Source organism: Helianthus annuus, chromosome 10 (genome assembly GCF_002127325.2).
Source record: "Helianthus annuus cultivar XRQ/B chromosome 10, HanXRQr2.0-SUNRISE, whole genome shotgun sequence".
Taxonomy (NCBI): domain Eukaryota; kingdom Viridiplantae; phylum Streptophyta; class Magnoliopsida; order Asterales; family Asteraceae; genus Helianthus; species Helianthus annuus.
The window spans coordinates 152,083,279-152,099,160 of NC_035442.2; the positions used below are offsets into that span (position 1 = coordinate 152,083,279).

Below are 15,882 nucleotides of genomic sequence, written 5' to 3' on the forward strand. Positions count from 1 at the left end.
CTGGTTAAAGATATGTTGTAAGCTCTTGTGATCGGTGAAGATCGTACACTTTGTACCATACAGGTAGTGTCGCCAAATCTTTAAAGCAAAGACAACTGCGCCTAGCTCGAGGTCATGGGTTGTATAGTTCTTCTCGTGGATTTTGAGCTGTCGAGATGCGTAAGCTATAACCTTGTCTCGTTGCATGAGAACACAGCCAAGTCCAAGGTTTGAAGCATCACAATAGACAACGAAGTCATCGCTTCCGTCCGGCAGTGTAAGAACTGGTGCATGGCACAGCATGTGTTTGAGGGTTTGGAAAGCAGTCTCCTGCGCGGTTCCCCACACAAAAGGCTTGTCTTTATGAGTAAGGGAGGTAAGTGGTACAGCAATCTTTGAGAATCCTTCGATGAATCGCCGGTAGTAACCAGCTAATCCGAGAAAAGAGCGAACTTCTGACGGATTCTTTGGCGTAACCCATCCCTTGACTGCCTCAATCTTTGCAGGATCAACGTGTATACCCCGACTATTCACAATATGACCCAGAAATTGAACCTCCTCCAACCAGAACTCACACTTGGAGAACTTGGCGTAGAGTTGGTTTCCCTGAAGCAACTCGAGAACCAATCGCAAATGCTGCGCTTGTTCGGCCCTCGATCTGGAATAAATCAGGACATCGTCGATAAATACAATGACGAAACGATCTAGGAACGGTTTACACACGCGATTCATCAGATCCATAAAGACCGCGGGTGCGTTGGTCAAACCAAAAGGCATGACAACAAATTCATAGTGGCCGTATCGGGTTCGAAAAGCGGTTTTGGGTATATCTTCCTCTTGAATCCGCAACTGATGGTAGCCTGAACGTAGATCAATCTTGGAGAAACACTGAGCACCTTGTAGTTGGTCAAACAGATCATCGATTCTTGGTAAGGGGTATCGGTTCTTGATGGTCAGCTTGTTCAATTCCCGGTAATCGATGCACATTCGGAACGACCCGTCCTTCTTTTTGACGAAAAGGACTGGTGCGCCCCATGGAGAAGTGCTCGGGCGAATGAAGCCTTTTTCAAGTAACTCTTGGAGTTGGTTTGAGAGTTCTCGCATCTCAGATGGAGCGAGTCGATACGGAGCTTTGGTCACTGGGTCGGCTCCTGGAATAAGGTCGATTCGAAAGTCGATATCACGACTAGGAGGTAATCCAGGAAGATCATCAGGGAACACCTGAGGAAATTCTCGGACAACAGGAACATCCTTGACTTCAACTTTCTTTTTCTTGTCCGTCTCAGCTACAACAATGTTGGCCAAAAAGGCTCGATATTCCTTGCGGAGATATTTGCGAGCTTGAAGACAGGACATGAGCTTGAGATCTTTTGCAGTAGTTTCACCATAAACACATAGAATATCACCACTAGCTAGGACAAAACGAATCATCTTATTAGCACACACAACTTCAGCATGGTTTTCACGAAGAAAGTCCATGCCTACTATGACATCGAAACTTCCGAGCTGCATTGGAATGAGATTAATCGGAAATATATGATTGTTGAGCTCGAGAGTACAATCACGGAGCACAGAATTGACAGCAATGGTTCTTCCGGTAGCGACTTCTACTTCGAAAGGTGACGAAAGATAAGAGCGCTTACGTCTAAGAAGCTTCTCAAATTCAAATGACACAAAGCAGTTATCGGCTCCAGTATCAAACAAACATGATGCATATATACCATTCACAAGGAACGTACCATTGACCACGTTGTTATCAGCTTGAGCCTGGCGTGCGTTGATGTTGAAAGTTCTGGCGTGAGCGGCTTGTTGTTGAGGCTGTTGTTGTTGTTGCTGGGGTTGTTGAGCTTCTTGTTTCACCACCCTGTTCGGGCACCGGTTTGCGAAGTGGTTAGGGTCACCACATGCAAAGCAGGTCCGAACATTGTTTGCCGGGGCCTGTGCAGCTTGAGGAGCTTGAGGAGCAGGTAGCAGGGCTTGGTTAACAGCGGCTTGAGCTTGCGTTTGACGGGGACCATAGCGACAACTCGCAGTGAAATGCCCGTAGACGTTACAGTGAGCGCAGAATCGGCAAGCCACACCCGCTGGGTGATGATAGGAACACGTAGCACAGAGTGGGTGGGGGCCGGTGTACGCACGCTTCGCTGGCGGCGCATTGATCACTGGCGCAGTGCGCTGTGGTTGTTGCTGTTGTGGCGGTACTGACTGAAGAGGAGCAGCATTGGTTGCGGCGGCACAACCCTTGTTCTTCTTTCTTCTTCTCGAGGACTTGGAGGCTTGAGCAGTAGGGTTGTCGGTTGATGCGGCAGTAACTTGATGCAACGACTTGGATGGCTTATCCCAGACACCAGCCTTAACTCGCTTGTCGTTAATCTCGGCAGCGAGTAGGTAGGTTTCCTCGATTGATGCGGGTTTGGCGGCGAACACATAATCTGCAACACAATCCGGAAGAGCACGGATGTATTTCTTGATGGTCATCTCGGGAGTCTTGACCTGGTCTGGACAGATAATGCTCAGTTGTTTGAAACGGGCGGTGAGACCAGCGTTGTCGCCCTCCTTCTGCTTGATGCTCCAGAACTCATCCTCCAACTTTTGGCGTTCGTGGGGAGGACAGAACTCGTCCAGCATGATCGCTTTCAATTCTTTCCACGTCAGCTCGTATGCAGCGTCGTTCCCGCGCTTGTTCCTTTCTGCGGTCCACCAGTCCAAGGCTCGCGACTGGAAGACACCGGTAGCATTGAGAGTACGGAGATGATCTGGGCATCCGCTTTGACGAAGGGTGACTTCTACCGAGTCAAACCAATGAAACAGAGCCGTAGGGCCATCTTCACCGGTAAACTCTTTTGGCCCACATGCCTTGAATTGTTTGAAGCTAAAAGTAGCTTTGTTGGAGTCTTTGGGCGTGAGGGTTCGGGATTCCTCAGATGACTTGCTTGCGTTCTCGAACACATCACTGACGGCTTTTGCCACAGACCTTGAGATGATCGCGGCGAGACGTCGATCTCTCTTTTCCTGACGGGTAAGAGTTTGGCGAGGCTTTGATGATGACGACATGGTCTGCAATAGACATCGCCATAGGGCTCAACACAACGAATTCGAATCCCGCACGTCTTAGTTTACTAAAGCTTAGAATCACGTCGCATCTCACGTCACGTAACACATATAAACACATAAGCACATAATCATAGAGGCACATAAGCACAGAAGCAATTAGAGCACATAAGCAATTAAGCAAATAGAGCACTTAATTTCCTAAACACGTACGAAATTTTATCACAGAGGTAGTCAGAAAACAGAAACCTATAACCACAAGTCGAGTGTCGTTCGTTTTGCGTATCGGATAGCATCACATTGTATCGTCTAACTTAGTCGTATAGCGTAGCATAGCACACTGGTTTCGTTTAGATCACATCAACAGGGATTTGAATCGAGTTAGGATAGCAACAAAAGTCACGCAGATTGATAACAAATGGGGTAACCAACGAATCTTAAAACACGTAAACAGGTAAATCATATAAAATCAACGAAGCAACACTCAAAATCGGAAAATGGATTGTCTGCGGCTACTAGACTTTGACTAACCACGGCAATTTAACTATTCACAGTTGACTTGTCGTCACTTTCGACTCTAGAGGACATGTTTCTGCCTCGATTCTTGGGCATTATGCATGCGCATTCTAGGTCATACTCGTGAGTTCAGGTCGTTGGAGTCCGTCAATTGCCTTGGCGAGATGAAATAAAGTTATTCCGACTTTATTTTAAGAAAATTTTAGAGGAAAGTTTTCATCAAATTATGGGTTTCAGCCCTGATTTGGTATAATTCTCCTCCGTTTATTGATAGAAAATCGCACAAAATAATTGGCAAAATTTGTAATTTAGGCAGGAATTTGCGGGTTTCACCCCTAATCCCGTCCAAATCACAAAATTTGGCTCGGAGTTCGGATGTAATGATAGAATAGAAGGAAACAACATAAAATAAGCACATAAACTTGGTCTCTTGGTTCCTAACTATAGTCTAGGTCTCTAAGACAGCGATCCGGACTAGATCGTGTCTAACCTAATTCCCTATAGTTATGGCTCTGATACCAATCTGTCACACCCCAACCGATGGCGGAATCATCGGGGCGCGGCACTGAGCGAAACAGATTGTTCAGAAGTTTCCACAACAACTATCATACAATTCAGTTATATAACACGTCCCATACCGTGTCCCAAATAATAACAAGTTATCATAGAAATCAACTAAACAATATGGGAACTGTTCCGACAACTCAAATTTAATTATTACAAACCGAATGTAAATATTGTTCTAAGACTTCTAGACGGCTATCCGTAAATCTTACTGACTACAGGTGCCAGTACAAGATCTACAGATAATTATGGCCCTGAGGCAGGTACGTGGACACTGTCCTAAGGTCACTGGCTCCTAGAAGCTTATTATTGCCTCGCTTCCCTAGCACGCTAGTAGCTTAAACACCTGTCACATACGTTAAAATAAAAGTCAATACATATAATGTAAAGGTGAGTACACAAGTTTGATATAGCATATAGAGTTCGAATAGTTTACGCATAACCAAGCACGTACACAAGGGCAAACGATGCATGTAAATTATCGACATGGGACCATCGATACCAACGACTGCGGGTTGACTGTCCGAGACAGTTCGCAATACATGATTACCACCGTAATCCATGCAAGAAATTGTCCTTAGCAACCCCCGTGTGAACGGGTGCTGAGTCCAAACTATAGTACTACGTTGCTAAAGCAGGTAGATAGCACTCCACGTGTAAACATAATAAACAGCAATCATTTAGTCAAGTAGCACATGCAAATAGGTTAGCGTTCAAATAGTTTGTGTTGATTGTGATTTTGATAGTTTACGTATGTAACACCCAAAAGTGCTGAAAGCAAAAAGGGATCGAGTATACTCACAGTGGTTGATTGTGGGTTGAAGGGAGCACTGAGAATAGGTTAGCCTGAATAGTTCGATAACACAACGATGAGTAATGCGGAAAAAGTGAACAATGTACTTGGATCGAGTAGGCCATTCGATCGGACAGCAGTTCGATCGAGTGGGCTGTTCGATTGGTTTGAAAGTCCGTTCGAACATCCATTCGATCGGCTGGCTGGCTCGATCGGCTGGTTCCTTCAAGTGGATTGTTTCTTCCTTTGATGTGAAGGATGTGTTTGTGTATGATGGTTTGTACTACCTTTCAAGTTGGCCGATCGAACAGCTGTTCGATCGGTTAGCCCAACCGATCGGTTAGCACTTCATTGTTTTCAAATATGTCACTCGATCGGTTGGCATGTCCGATCGGGTGACATTCCAATGTTTCGAAAAGTCTAAGTGTTGAAGTATAGTATCTCATGATTCGAGCAGTAATGACTACAATCGAGTGGCGTAGTCGATCGAACAGTACCTCGTCAATACTACACTTTGTGAGTTGGTGGGTCTAAGTGCTAGTCGATCGGTTAGCCTAGCCGATCGGCTGGCATAGTCGTTCGGTTGGGCTGTTCGATCGAACAGCCTAGCCGTTCGGCCAGCTTCTCGATTCGGTTAACCTATCACTTAACACTTGGTTATTCCCGTTGTTTGTTGGTGTTTTAGAGATATTTTGACTACGAGTTGAACCACAAAGCTGAAGTCCCTACTTAGTCTACTGACTCGAGCAGGAATCACCCAAGCTCGGCCAGAGACGGCTTGGAACCCAAGTTTAACGTTTAACCCGAAATCGGTATATCTCTCGGTAGAACCCGAATCTTGAACCATGTGTTTGTTTAGAATGGTTTGTAAATCGGTTCGAGTCTCGTTTTCACCTTTTTGAGTGTAAAAGAGTTGAAAGATAGATGAAAACCCATCTTCCAATCCTTTCCCACCGTGAAATGTTAAGATCTTTGGTAGATTTTAAGTTATTGATGTGGAAATCGGTTAGATCTAGCTTATTCATGGTTGAATGAAGTCAAGAACATGAAGTTCTTGATGAACACCAAGAACACCATGATGACATCACTCAAGAACACCTAGATCTTGGTGATTTCATGGATGAAATTCAGATTTTGAAAGATAGAAAGATGGAGAATCGATTAATGAACAAAAACGTACAAGGATTAGAGTGAAATACTTACCAGTTTGAGAGAAATCTGAGATTTAGTGAGAAGAAGAGGCTGGTCGGTCAGAGCTTTTCCAAAAGTGGAAAGGTTGACAAAGACAGCCCTATTTATAGGCTTCCAAAAGAGGAAAGGGTCAGCTGATCGAACAGCATTCCTGATCGAGCAGCTGCCCGATCGAACAGCCTGTTCGATCGGCTAGCCTGTTCGATCAGGTTGCCCTGTTCGATCGGCTAGCCTGTTCGATCAGGTTGCCCTGTTCGTTCGGCTTGCCTGGTTTTGAGTGTTTTGCGACGATTTTTGATATTTCGACTTAGAACGATGATTTGAGAATGATAGAATTCCTAATCAAATTACTTTTAGTAGTAGTTGAGACTATGTTTAACATACAAGCATCCTTACAACCATTTCGGGTTCGATTTCCATTGAGTTTGATTCACCTTTGAGTCTTGATTGATTTGATTGATTCACCACACACTTCAACACAAAAGTAAACATGCACAAGTAACACATAAGGCACACACACACGTATAAAAAGTACTAAAATCCCCACACTTGAGTTTGATGATTGATTCGATTCACCTTTGTTATTGATTGATTAGCTTTATTGCATTGTTACTTCCTATCATTCACAGTCGGTCGTTGATTCACAGTTCGATTATCGGTCGATTAGTTTGATTATACAACACTTACTCCAAATAATATGAAAATCAAAATGAAACTAAAATGAAATTAATCTTTATTAATCTTTAATTCCAATAACAGTCAACTCTTGACTTTGACTTTGACTTTGGAAAACACGGGGTTGCGGTGGAGTAGCGAATGCCGACTAATTAGCTTGTGCCTGTAGCAAAGCTTGTTGTGCGCTGAGCTGCGTATAGACAAGGTTTATAGAGGCCATTTGTTCAGCATACCAGGAAGCCAGAGTTTTTCCTTCGGGTAGCCCTAGAAGTGTAGAGAAATTTAGTTGTGCTTGGTCCAATGGGGCTGAGGGGCCAGCTCCATGGCTTGGTGTTTGCACTGGTGGGGGTGTTTGTTGGACTACCCCTGGTGGAGTTTGAAAAGTGGCTCCGTTTGTGGTTTGAGTGATGATCCTAGCGGGAGCTTGGAAAATGGGCCCAGTTGTGGTTTGGCTAGCAACCCTGGACGCACTTCCAAAAATAATAGGAAAATCGTTGTTTGTCTGCCCTTCCTGGATGATTTCGTTCCTTTGACCCCTTTGGACGTGTGCTGTGTCCGAAACGAGTTCAAATGAAGAAACTTCTCCATCTATGTGGTGTGAAGAGTTTTGTTCGGCCATTTCTACGAGTATTTTTCGAAAAGAAAAGAGATGAGATTGGTTTTGCAAAAAAGCGGATGGCGCCAATGATGAAACACAGGTTAACACTGAGGTTAATCTGTGGGGTTATTTCTTCTGTGGATTCAATCTCTTTTCTTACTCGCTGAAGTGACCTAGATCCTGCAAAACAGCAACACCGTTAGTCTCGTTAAGAGGGGAATATGGGGGTTTCCCTCTTAACCAGGCTCCGGCGTGAGAATAAGTACTGTTCTAAGGGAGAATAAACAGTGTGTGTTTAGTGTGTGAGAATAGAGAGCAAAGATCCTGAACCTGAATGATGAAGGGTCCTATTTATAGCCGGAGGGTAAAGGAGGGAGGAGCAGCTGTGCCAGCTGTGGATGCGCGCCAGCTGTCTGATCAAGGGGAATATCCTCTTGGTCTGCTCTGCCATGGCCGGTGTAGTGGTACACGTGGCGCGCTTACGTTTTTCCATGCTGGAAACCTTGTACTGGAGTTGTCAGCTCTGCCCCCTGATTTGTCGCAGGCCTATGTGGCGTTCTGCGACTGGTGACACGTGTTGTCCTTTTTGTCGGGTAGAGCATCTTTGGTGCCACCTGCAGATCTTCCAGAAGTTTCTAGAAGCTTCTGGATGCTTTGCTGATGTAGGCGCCATGTATGCTCAAAAAGTGGTGTGGTCCCTGCCATGTAGGCAGGGAATTGTAACACCCTTAATTTTTTTTTCACTTGATTGTAGAAATAAAATACACCATTTCAACTAAAATATTGGTTACATAACAAAACATTCCTTAATGGAGTTCATAAGTACGTCAACTTTAGTCAAGTAATGACTAAGTTGGAATGTTTTAAAAGTTGATTAAGAAATAGTTTACAACCCATGAACAAAGTCTAAGTAAGATTAAAACATTGCGGAAGCTTCAAAAGTCGTGTTCGGTTCTTCTACGTTGCTTGACCGTCATCCATACGATCCACCTCATCACCTAGGATCAAAACCGTTAAAATATTAGTTTTCACATTTTTATACGACACATAAACATGAGACCCGACATCAAATATTAGATAAATAAAATAAATAAAAGTTTTTCTGGTTCCACCGTAACTTACGGTGTCACCGTAAGTTACGGTGAGTCCTGGAAATATTTTGGTCCACCGTAAAACAGGAGTGAACCACCGTAAGTTCCTGACTCTACCGTAAGTTACGGTACCACCGTAACTTACGGTAGTACCTGGAAATTCATGTTTTTGTTTGGTTTGGTCATTACACTAAAACCCAACTCTCGGATTTCAGTTTCTAGGATGCCAATACATTAAATCTCACAATTCTAATATGTTATATATTATCCATTATCAAAGTTTCAGTCCATCTTAATCCGGAGCATTAACCATGCCGTACTTGATTATTCGACCCGTTTGGCTCGTCTAAGGAATCCTCCATTGTGACGACTACCAACGAGTTCCAACCAATTTGATCCATTATTCAATATAGCGACATCACCGCTTAAATTCAAAACAACCCTTATTCTAAAATCCAATTACGCATTTAATAATCATCCAATCTACTTAATGTAACGGGTCAAGTTACATACCTTTAGAGCAAACCCTTCAACCGCAAATCACCACCAGCTTGCCCACTTGACGTTCCGGTATCCTTTCCTATAGAGTTCAATTCAAGACATGTTTAGAACTCTTCTTTAACCTTATTTCGCATAGCACACCGAAACATCATAATTATGCGTTAAATCTTTAAATTCCTGCTATAAGCCTTCTTTGGGGCATTTTTACAAACACCTTAAGGGCAGATTTTTCACATGATTATATGACAAGTTTCTAGCTTATCATTTAGCCCTAATTTCATCTCAATCAACACTTTACAAGATGGTTAACTTCTAAATTCCTGAATTCACTTCAAAATAGTCAATTTACTAGTGTTTATCAATTTACACATAGTTTCACTAATCACCTACAATGGTGATCATAGTTTCCACTAAAATTTCACATAATTTCAGCTTATGTTTCTCTAGGGTTTGTCCTTAGACACTATAGTTGTTCCTAGATCATCATAAGACACACATGCAACTAACAATTCAGATTTTCCCAATTACATGAGAAATTCAAGTTGAGAGATTTCATGAAATTTTACATACCTTGTAACCCCCTTGTGATGAGGATCACGAATCTCTGTTCAGATTTCAATTTGGGACAATGATTAACCTTCAATTGATCAAATTTGTGAAACTAGGGTTTTGAGAGAGTGGGGATCGCCCCTGGCGTGCTTGTTCGACCAGACACCTCCTTTTGGGGGTGTTTGGTTTGTTTTACTAACTTAATTAAGCTTAAGTTTCAATTTGTTCAACTTAAGCCCCTCACTTAGGTTAATATTAAGTTTAGTTGCATTTAACCCTCCTTTAAGTTATTTCTAGACTTGTAACTAACTAGGTTAAAATTTCTAGTTAGTAATTTCTTTGTTTATTTATACTTTATAATTCTAATATAAAGTTTTTATAGTTTCGGGGTGTTACAAGTCCACCCCCCTTAAAAAGGTTTCGTCCCCGAAACAGAAGTACGTACCAAATAGTGTAGGGTGGAGACGTCGCATCTCCTCTTCGGACTCCCACGTAGTATCCGAACCCTTCCTGTGCTCCCATTTGACCTTGACTTGATTAATCACCTTGTTCCTCAAACTTTTCTCTTTACGATCTAAAATCGCAATTGGTTTTACTGCATAGTTGAGGCTGTTATCCACCTCGATATCTTCGTAGTGGATATAAGCAGTTTCGTCGACTAAACATTTTCGGAGATGTGACACGTGGAATGTGCTATGAATCCCACTCAACTCTTCGGGTAATTCAAGACGATAAGCTACTTTACCAACCCGTTCAGTGATTCTGAATGGCCCAATAAATCTCGGGCTTAGTTTCCCCCTTTTTCTGAATCTAATAATGCCCTTCCATGGGGAAACTTTTAGCATAACCATGTCGCCAACCTGAAATTCGATTGGCCTATTCCTTTTATCCGCATATGCCTTTTGCCTGTCTTGAGCCGCTTTCAAGTGTGCCCGAACTATGTCGATTTTCTCATTCGTAGTTCGGATTATATCAGTAGGTGCTAACCCTCGTGGACCCACTTCTCCCCAACATACCGGAGTTCGACATTTTCTGCCATATAACAGTTCATACGGGGCCATCTTAATGCTCGCGTGATAACTATTGTTATATGCAAATTCGACCAAGGGTAGATGGACATCCCAACTACCTCCGAAGTCAATAATGCAAGCCCGCGGCATATCTCCTAACGTTTGTATTGTTCTTTCACTCTGTCCATCCGTTTGAGGATGGTACGCAGTGCTGATGAATAACTTGGTTCCCATTTGCTCTTGGAAATCCCGCCAGAAATTTGAAGTAAACCGGGTATCCCTATCAGACACGATGGATACCGGCACTCCATGACGTGCTATTATTTCATTAGTGTAAACTTCCGACATCTTTTCTGACGTATAAGTCTCACGAATCGGAATGAAGTGAGCACTTTTCGTCAACCTATCCACCACTACCAATATGGCATCGAAACCACGATTCGTCTTAGGCAACTTGGTTAATAGGTCCATTGTAATATGTTCCCATTTCCAAACCGGAATTTCTAACGGTTGTAGTTTGCCGTATGGTTTCTGGTGTTCCGCCTTGACTTGTAAACATGTCAAGCATTTTTCCACATGCCTCACCACGTCCCTCTTCATTCCGGGCCACCAATAGTTTTGTTTCAAATCATTGTACATCTTGGTCGCACCCGGATGAATTGAATAACGGGATTTATGAGCTTCATTAAGTAGAAGCGCCTTTACTCCACAGGTATGTGGGACCCATATCCTTCCGGATCGAGTCTTCAACCCGTTATTCCCATCCGACAAATCTTTCAACTGACCTATTATTCTTTCTTTCTTCCAATTCTCTTCTTTCATTGCTTCTAATTGCGCCTCTCGAACACGTTCAAGTATACCCGAGGTCACCACGAGTTGCATCGATCTTACTCGTATTGGGACATAGTCCACTTTTCTGCTCAGAGCATCCGCCACCACATTAGCCCTTCCGGGGTGATAATGTATTTCACAATCGTAGTCTTTCACCATTTCCAGTCATCGCCTTTGTCGCATATTTAACTCCTTCTGATCGAAGAAGTATTTCAAGCTTTTGTGATCGGTGAATATGGTGCACTTTACCCCATACAAGTAATGCCTCCATATTTTTAATGCAAATACCACCGCTGCCAACTCGAGATCGTGCGTGGGATATTTCTTCTCGTGTATCTTCAACTGTCTCGAGGCATAGGCTATTACCTTGTCCCGTTGCATCAACACGCAACCTAGCCCTGATAATGAAGCATCCGAATAAACCACCATGTCTTCAACTCCGTCCGGCAATGTCAACACCGGAGCTTGAGTTAACTTTTCTTTTAGCGTTTGAAACGCTTTTTCTTGATCGACACCCCAAATGAACTTTTCTTTCTTTCGCGTTAGCTTTGTTAGCGGTGACGCAATCTTGGAGAAATCTTTAATGAATCTCCTATAGTATCCCGCGAGCCCCAAAAAGCTTCTAATTTCCGAAGGGTTCTTCGGGGGATTCCACTTTGACACAACCTCGATCTTGGACGGATCCACCAATACTCCGTCGGCGCTTATGACATGGCCAAGAAATTGTACCTCTCGTAGCCAAAAGGCACATTTAGAGAATTTTGCGTATAACCTCTCTCTCCTAAGTGTCTCCAATACCTCTTGTAAATGATGTGCATGCTCCTCTTCACTTTTCGAATACACCAAGATGTCATCGATAAACACGATGACCGACTTATCCAACATTGGTTTGCAAACCCGGTTCATGAGGTCCATGAAAGCCGCGGGTGCATTCGTCAGCCCAAATGACATTACGAGAAATTCATAATGTCCGTATCTCGTACGGAAAGCCGTCTTCGGCACATCTTCTTCTTTGACCTTTAATTGGTGATACCCCGATCTAAGGTCAATTTTTGAAAACCAGTTCGCACCTTGTAGTTGGTCGAATAAATCATCTATCCTCGGGAGCGGGTATCGGTTCTTTACCGTGAGTTTGTTTAACTCCCGGTAATCGATACACATGCGCATGCTCCCGTCTTTCTTTCTCACGAACAATACCGGTGTGCCCCAAGGTGACACACTCGGCCTTATGAATCCCTTATCAAGCAAGTCTTGAATTTGGGACATCAGCTCTTGTAATTCCGACGGTGTGAGTCGGTACGGGGCTTTTGCTACGGTTTTCGCGCCCGGAATCAATTCGATCCCGAACTCTACTTCCCGTTCAGGCGGTATCCCCGGTAAATCCTCCGGAAACACATCTTCATAATCTCGCACTACCGGTACCTCTCCAATCTTTCGTGATTCTTTTTCGGGCTCATTAGCGTATATTATGAATGCTTTGCATCCCCGCTTCATAAGCTTGTGAGCTTCCAACATTGAGCATACTATAGGGTTGCCTCCTTTTTCGCCATAAATGGTGACATGTTTCCCGCTCGGAGATGTTAGTTTTATCTCTTTACGAAAACACACTACCTTTGCATGGTATTGAGATAACCAATCCATCCCAACGACTACTTGAAATTCTCCCATTGACATCGGGATTAGGTTTATCAAATATTCTTCGTCGTCAATGCTCAGTTTGCAGTTTTTACATACATCACAAACAATAAAACTCTTGTTATTACCTATCTCTACTTCTAAGGGTACATGTAATTTTGTTAGAACAAATGAAGGATGTCGAATAAATCCATATGATACAAAGGATTTATTCGCACCCGTATCAAACAACACGTGTGCAGGAATTGAATTTACAGCAAATATACCTGAGACCACGTCAGGTTCAACCTTTGCTTCTGCGGCGGTCAGTTGAAAAGATCTTGCCTTTGCTTTCGGGGCTTCACCCTTCGGTTCCTGCCCATCCTTCTTTCCAACCAGTTCCGGGCATTCCGACTTCTTGTGACCCGTTCGATAACAATTGTAGCAAACCGTCACTTTCTCCGGGCACGATATAGCCATATGTCCCGTTTTCTTGCATATGGGACAAGGCTTATCCTTGTAACGGCATTCGCCTTTATGACCCTTCCCGCAGATCCTGCAACTTGGCGACCCGCCTTTCGTATCAGATTTCTTTGCGCTTTCGTTTGTTCGTGCCTTCTTAGTAGGGCTTGGGTTTACATCTTGTGCTCTCCGTTCACCCCTTTCGATGCTCTTTTTCAGTTCGATCTCCCTTTCCCGAGTAGCATTTATGATCTCGGTAAGGGTCTCGTATTTGGAAGGGGTGATAAATTCCCTATATTCGGCACTCAACATGTTATGGTAGTAGTATATCTTTTGTTCTTCATTCGTCACTAGATCGTCACAAAACTTCATCTTATCCATAAACGTTGCTGTAATCTTGTCTATGGTCTCACTCTTGTGCCTAAGTTGCATGAACTCTTCCTTGATTTTATTCATAACCGTTTTGGGGCTATGATGCTTAAGAAATGGCGTCTTGAATTCTTCCCAAGTCATGACCTTAGCAGCTTCAATACCGATCTCTCTCTTTTTGTTATCCCACCAATCTTTCGCTTGACTTCTTAGTTGACCCGTACCATAGGCTACGTAGTCATCTACGTCACAATGGGTCCTCTCGAATACCCCTTCGATATCACTTAGCCATCTTTGGCACACTATTGGGTCAACTTCCCCATTATATATTGGTGGTTTACAAGCCATGAATTCCTTGTATGAACAAGGCTTTCGTCCTCCATGCTTTTCCTTTGCTAAATTTGAATCATCTTCTAATTTCTTGATTCTATCTTCTACCATTGATAAAACTGTGTTTTGAATTTTATCAATAAAGCCCGACAAACTGTTTTCGATCGCCTTTCCAACCTCTTCGGCAATCACTTCCCTTATTTGTTCAGTGACTCTTGGCACCGCATCATCATTACCTCCATCTGCCATCTCTATTTCTGAAATGTTTACATAGGTTGTTAAACATTCCATTTATAACACATGCTTTACTTGTTTGATTCAATCAAGTTCATAACTTGATTTAATCGTTCTTGCTTTGATTCAATCAAGTTCACAACTTGATTTAATCGTTCTTGCTTTTTGATTCAATCAAGTTCACAACTTGATTTAATCGTTCTTGCTTTTTGATTCAATCAAGTTCACAACTTGATTTAATCGTTCTTGCTTTTTGCATTTCTTGTATTTGAATGAGCTTACTCGCTCTTTTCATGCATATTTGTTCATTTCTCATTCTTTACATAATACATAATTTATTAACAAAAAGTTAATTCTTACCGGACGATCGATCAAGCTTGAACCGAACACTTTGTTGACAACCTTAGGCTCTGATTACCAACTTGTAACACCCTTAATTTTTTTTTCACTTGATTTTAGAAATAAAATACACCATTTCAACTAAATATTGGTTACATAACAAAACATTCCTTAATGGAGTTCATAAGTACGTCAACTTTAGTCAAGTAATGACTAAGTTGGAATGTTTTAAAAGTTGATTAAGAAATAGTTTACAACCCATGAACAAAGTCTAAGTAAGATTAAAACATTGTTGAAGCTTCAAAAGTCGTGTTCGGTTCTTCTACGTTGCTTGACCGTCATCCATACGATCCACCTCATCACCTAGGATCAAAACCGTTAAAATATTAGTTTTGACATTTTTATACGACACATAAACATGAGACCCGACATCAAATATTAGATAAATAAAATAAATAAAAGTTTTTCTGGTTCCACCGTAACTTACGGTGTCACCGTAAGTTACGGTGAGTCCTGGAAATCTTTTGGTCCACCGTAAAACAGGAGTGAACCACCGTAAGTTCCTGACCTCTACCGTAAGTTACGGTACCACCGTAACTTACGGTAGTACCTGGAAATTCATGTTTTTGTTTGGTTTGGTCATTACACTAAAACCCAACTCTCGGATTTCAGTTTCTAGGATGCCAATACATTAAATCTCACAATTCTAATATGTTATATATATTATCCATTATCAAAGTTTCAATCCATCTTAATCCGGAGCATTAACCATGCCGTACTTGATTATTCGACCTGTTTGGCTCGTCTAAGGAATCCTCCATTGTGACGACTACCAACGAGTTCCAACCAATTTGATCCATTATTCAATATAGCGACACCACCGCTTAAATTCAAAACAACCCTTATTCTAAAATCCAATTACGCATTTAATAATCATCCAATCTACTTAATGTAACGGGTCAAGTTACATACCTTTAGAGCAAACCCTTCAACCGCAAATCACCACCAGCTTGCCCACTTGACGTTCCGGTATCCTTTCCTATAGAGTTCAATTCAAGACATGTTTAGAACTCTTCTTTAACCTTATTTCGCATAGCACACCGAAACATCATAATTATGCGTTAAATCTTTAAATTCCTGCTATAAGCCTTCTTTGGGGCATTTTTACAAACACCTTAAGGGCAG

General features: G+C 42.5%; 1 long non-coding RNA gene across 1 annotated transcript; it reads right to left on the reverse strand.

Moving 5' to 3' along the window:
* Positions 1–8,159: 8,159 nt before the first annotated feature.
* Positions 8,160–15,744, reverse strand: LOC110882964. The gene is made up of 3 exons (XR_002560313.2): positions 15,670–15,744; positions 8,972–9,038; positions 8,160–8,365 (listed from the first exon to the last, which is right to left on the reverse strand). It is a non-coding gene; the product is annotated as an uncharacterized LOC110882964 (long non-coding RNA).
* Positions 15,745–15,882: the final 138 nt, after the last annotated feature.